The sequence below is a fragment of the Ochotona princeps genome, chromosome 10 (assembly GCF_030435755.1).
Source record: "Ochotona princeps isolate mOchPri1 chromosome 10, mOchPri1.hap1, whole genome shotgun sequence".
Lineage (NCBI taxonomy): Eukaryota > Metazoa > Chordata > Mammalia > Lagomorpha > Ochotonidae > Ochotona > Ochotona princeps.
In genome coordinates this window covers 49,271,684-49,277,683 of record NC_080841.1, presented here as the reverse complement: position 1 = coordinate 49,277,683, position 6,000 = coordinate 49,271,684, and positions in this window count along the sequence as shown.

Genomic DNA, 6,000 nt, shown 5'->3' with positions numbered 1-6,000 from the left:
TCAAGGACACATACAAGGGATGGCACCAGTGAGTGAGAGGAGTGTGCTCAAGAAGTCAAGGTATCTGTCATAGAATGGGAAAAAGTGATACAGTTTGGGGAATACAAATGCCCAATGTTCTGCTTTATAACAGAGATATGGTTGATGTGGGTATTTGCTTTTGTGTTCTTTAAACATCCATCTATGTACTTTATAGTCCTCTGCAGGTATGATACATTTTATAAGAAAAAGAATAGTAGATGCAGCTCCTTATTCTGGTAGGAAGGATGCTGGTTAAGACTCCATGTTCCATACCTGAGTAGCTGGATTCTGTACTCACCTCTGGTCCTGACTCCAACTGTCGGCCCATGAGAACTCTGGGCAGTAGTGGTGATTGTTCAAGTAATCAGCTTCCTGCCATTCACATCTTAAAGACCTATTTGAATTCTCTTGGCCCCAGCTTCAGCCTGGCTTACCCCTATGTCTTGAATGGCATTTGGGAAGCTAACCAGCAAATGGGAATTCTATCTGTTGCTGCTCTTCTGTCTCTATGCCTCTAAAATAAAGACATCTTTTTTTTTTAAATCAAAGAATCTGACCCAAAATACAGTATTTCAACTGTAAACAATAGATTTTTGCTTCTTACTTAAAATTAAATTCCAAAGGTAAATATTTTCATGATCTTTTCCATTGTGATTACCTCTACAAGTTATAATATATTCATTGACAATTTTCTTTCTAGTTCAGGTTGAAATTTACATTTACCAGTGTTAAATTGACAGGAATGGAAATGAAGCGTTTATTTATGTCACCTTGTTGTCCACTGGGCAAATAATGCAGTACAGATTCTCTCCAGCTGTGGGAGAGAGGGAATAAGCAGGACACTGGATAAGGTTGCAAATCTTCCACCATGACATTTAGGACCTGACTAATGTCATTGTTTCTACCTATATACTGAAGAAGGTATGGAAGGATAAGATAAAAGTGTCTTCCTCTTGTCCTTTCAATTTATAGGTTAACAGATAGAAACCAAGAGATATCCCACGTATGCTGGGCTATCTGTCTACTTTTGTAGCCCTAGGGTATGATTTTTGTTCTCAGTCCTTTATATCTCTAATGTGTCATTTTCCAAAAACTGTGTTTTCTGCAAACCTTGAATCAGCTTAAGTACTTCAATGATTTGGTCACCTGGAGAAGGGATCCTTTATGCAGAGGAGTATGACTTCAGAGGGAATGCAATCATCTGGAGAGGTAACTCTTGCATTTGGGGGGCTCTGGTTGTCATAACGTAAGGTTCAAAGGAATCAGGCACAAAAGTCTAGTTCATTCTCTTAGGGTGACCCATCAGTCCCTGGAGAAGCAGCCTCTATTCGCCACCTTCCTTTGTGGAAGGGCAGAGTTCATTGTGGCTCCCCACTGAGCTTTCCTATATAGCTTCATGCAATCTTTGCCTTCTGTTAGTTGCAACCTCCCTTAACCCCGAAAAGGTGCAAAATACTGGAGCCCATCATTTCATACGTCAATGGAGCTCTCTGCCCTTCCTGTTTTTAGATTCATCAGATTTCATTCTCCTATGCCCTGCTTTACCCTTTTTGCAAGGTAATTCCATATCAGCTAATGTTCTGCTGTGACATTTACAGCAGCCTCAATTTCAGTAGGATTTAATGCACATGAAAGAAAAGTACTAGGCTGTGTGGAAGCTGGAACACTTGAATTTTGGTGTCACTGGGGAGTACTAGCATAATGATGGGGATGGCTCTCAAACTTAACTTCAGTGCCTCCATGCAAAGATCTGGCTAACTTTGCTATTATTTCTACGAAAGTTTTGATTGTCATCCAGAACCTAATACTTTGCAAGGGTATCCCAATCCTCTAAGCCTCCCTTCCGTTTTCTCCTCGTCCTGATAAACATGGTCAGAACTGCTGTAAGATTCAGTTTATCTCCTTGCCTTGAAGTAAAGGTCTTCTAAAAGAGGGCAAGTCAGATTAAACTTCTGCAGAATGCTTGTTAAACCCTAAAACTTACCAAATTATGCTAGCATTTTTTATCCACAGGTCAGTCTGTCCTTGGTTCTTCTGAAGGATGGCAGTTTCAAATTGTTTCACTGATCTGTAAACTTACTAACTAGGAGTCCTTACAGCTGACTCAATCTCAGAAATTCACTATCTATGTCTAAAAATAAATAATAGCTAACTTGGAGTATGATTGTGAGTTTTAAATAAGATGATGGCAGTAGGGCTTTAGTCATAATGGACACTTAACAATAGTTATTTGTAGTAACTATTATTTGTGTGTACCAGTGTTCAATGTGACTGTTCCATGGAAATATCCCTTATTTAGTAGAAAGTTCAGGCTGACCGTGTCGATCATTCAGATAACCGTGAACCATTATGGTATTTGGAACTGGAATGAGTACTGTCTGTGTCTTTTTCTACGACAATTGGAAGCAGCCACGGGCTAGATTTCTGAATACTTTCTCTAAGGTCAAGAGAAATCAAAAAGCAGCTCTTGCTTTTTTTCTCTCTATTCTTAACTTTAGCAACTGACTATTTACTGAGATCAGCAAGAATGTACCTGAGCCCTTCATTTTTCTGTAGAATACCCAGGCAAGAATTTCAGAAACTCCCGTGTACTCGTGGAGAGACAGAGAAGCAATGAGAGAGGACTTAGGATCTGAAATCAAAGCTAGAGCTCATCAGCCAAGTCTTCCTTACTCACCACTACAGCTGTTAGTATTAATAAAAGTGGACTTGGTTAGTTAGTTAGTCACTTTTTGCGTTCCTAACAATTGCTATAATACATGTTGTAAATAACAAAGTATAAAAAAATGAAAGTTCCAAGGAACCCAAAATCAAAACACACATCATTATTCCACGAACATACTAGAGGTGGCAATGAATATATGTCAATGTATATTTTATGCAAATGCATATACATGGTTGCACATGACATATTTGTGGTTTACATGGCTCTAGCATATACATGCAAGCCTATGCATATTTGGAGCTAAACAACTACTTTACTAAATCCATTTATATTGACATTGATTTTGATAAATTCTTATACTGATAACATGTTAGCTATATTTTAGGGAAGAAAAAAGATCCTCAAGAAAAAAATTTAAAATTGATGTATATTTCATTTATCCTGAAAGAATTGCAATAATCATAAAGAAAAGTAGAAGAAAACAAGACAAAAATCAATTAGTACATCTACATGCTGTAACACAATAACCACTAGAATCTGGAGTTTCTTATAGCCTTCTTCCTGGTGGATTTTTCCTGCAATATTCTTTTCTTCACAGCTCTTGGTTAGAGTATCCTAAATCAATAAAATAACTCAGCAATCTAACTGACAGTAACAGCTATTATTTCCTCCCCCAGTAGAATTTAAATTCCTCGAGGCAGAAACCATGTTTTATTTAATTTCCTATTTCTGATTTTTTCACTTTCCCCCAAGGTCTACCATAGAGACTTGTACCAAATATTCAATGAGTGTTGTTGAATCATATTTTGCATGAGAATTGTAGGCGACCTAAGAAGCCTTGGGAATAAAGATTCAAGTGTCAAATGAAAGATAGGTTTTAAATTGAAGACACTATAATAAAATGTCTATGCTATTCCTAGGAGAGAAGCCTGATTTCAAAAATATGAATTCAATCCAAGGATCTCTATTTTATCCTACGTAAGAGTGTTCCAACTTATTGGATCCACACACATTGTGGGCAGATTTCTGTCATTCAACTCAGGTTGGCCTACAGCAGTGGATTTACATAACAGGAAAACAAAAAGTTTTATTAACAAATGTCCTTGCTTAGTCCCCAAAAGAAGTGTTTTCTCATGATAAAGAGGATTAACTAAATGAAGAACTGCAGTTGATCTCTGAGTTTTTCCTGATTGTTCTGGAATGTTCTTTTTGAAAGTGAAATTGGAAGGTCTAACTTGATTCAATCTGCAAAAGGGGAGCTAAAGATAGATGAAAAGGATTGTGTGCGAGACAGACGATCTCACGTTTGTCTAACATTTTTTGGACTGTATTTTAATAATCACTTTTGTAAAGTAAAATGAAATTCTGATATAATTATGACATCTTCTTATTGAATCTTCCTGCCAGTTTAAATCTATATAGCACTTATCACTCAGCCTTAGTGTGAATAATGTTAGTGATGGAGAACTCACCGTTCCCTCAAAAAAAAAAAAAAATCTTCAAATACAGAAAGCTCTCCTTTATATTGAACTGAAGGCCAGCTCCCTAGGTCTTTCTAAAAAATTATTGGTGTTAGTTCCAAGGGAGAACAGATACTGCGTGACAGTTGATCATTTCAAGTCCACACCAAGTCGGGGTCCTTTGTCTACCTCTCCTGATACATGTATCCCCCAGGCTGACCCAGGAGTCTGAAGATCCTGCACCGTAGTTGAGACAGTCATAGGACATGTACAGATTTGGAGATGATCAGAAGTTTCTTTGGAGAGATGGCAGAGGTATTTTAAACCTTGCAGAACATTAAAGATGAAACAGAGCTGGGTGGAGTAACCTGAGGTGTACATGTGGAGGGATTTGGGGAGCAGGGTAGTTAGGGAACAGGAGGAGAACAAATTCTGAGGCAGAGGAGCCTCTGGGAACAAGTGACAGTATATACACTTGAACATATTTTGGATTCAAATCTTATGTGCCCTCTCTTTTTGCTGACCCATTATTAGCTCATACCACACTCCTTGCAAAAGGACCATAGTGAGGAGAAAAGAAAATGGGCCAGCCTCAGAGAGGTGTCTACCAGGAAGCTTCTAGAAGAAATGCTCATACCTGTGGGACTTGTGAAGAAATGATAAAGCTTTTATCTCCATCATCCAAATTAATCCTGTAGCCACTCTCCGCCCTATCCCCATGAAGCAGATGAAGAAATTGAAATCTAGACAGGTAAATGATATGTGGAAGTAAAACCAACAAGTGAGAGAGCCAGAGTTTAAACAAGCTCCATTTGACTCCGAAGCGCTGACCAGTCTTTGCAACACACTCATCTATGCTTGCCAGTCTTGAAATAAGTGGTGGAGGAAGTGGGGTTAGGATTTGGTGTCTGCTTGCCAGGGTTCTTGTGGATGCAGGTAGATAAAGCAACTCAGAGAACATGCAAGGTCAGAGAGCAAGCTTGAGTGAGTGATCTAAGGCCACAAGGGGAATGGAAAGAGGTGGACATTGAAAGACAACCAAATGCATGTCAAGAAGAATGCTCAGAGCATTCTGCAAATTAACTATAATAAACTGAATACTTGAAAAACTCTCCTTTGAAAACTGAAGATTTTTAGCTGTAAGATCTATAGCAAAATAATTTTCTTAAACTCTATGTAAATGAAACCCGCCTCTAAACCCATGTTCTTAGTATATTTTAATCTAATTAATAACAAATAGAAAAACATCTCCAAAAGGAGATGATTAAATTAATACTATTTGTGGATACCCTAGAGTGTCCACAAAATTTGAAAACAAACCAACCAACCAAAAACTCTTGTTTTTGCACTTAACATAAGTCCTACACTACCCACTACCATGACTAATGATAACTGAGCCAGAGATGTGTTTTGGGAGCCATGTATCTATTTCCCATAAGACTTAAGGGGAGAGGAGTAGCTTACCCAGCTTCAAAGTGCAGATGTAGCTTTGTTTACCTATACTGGTATCTGCCTCCTGGCCAAAGAAACCTGGATTGCTAATCTCCTGTGACCTCCAAACCTTCACTTGCCCTGAAATTTCCTTGTCTGTCCCTTCAAGGGCAATTTATTTATTTATTTACTTACTTATTTACTTACTTACTCACTCACTCACTCTTAGAAGTCAAGTTCAGGGCTGGTATGGTAGCTTATTGGCTAAAGTCCTCATCTTGCATATGCCAGGATCCTATATGGGCGCCGGTTCTAATCCCGGCAGCTCCACTTCCCATCCAGCTCCCTGGTTGTGGCCTGGGAAAACAGTTGAGAACGACCCAAAGCCTTGGGACTCTGCACCTGCGTGGGAGACCCTGAAGA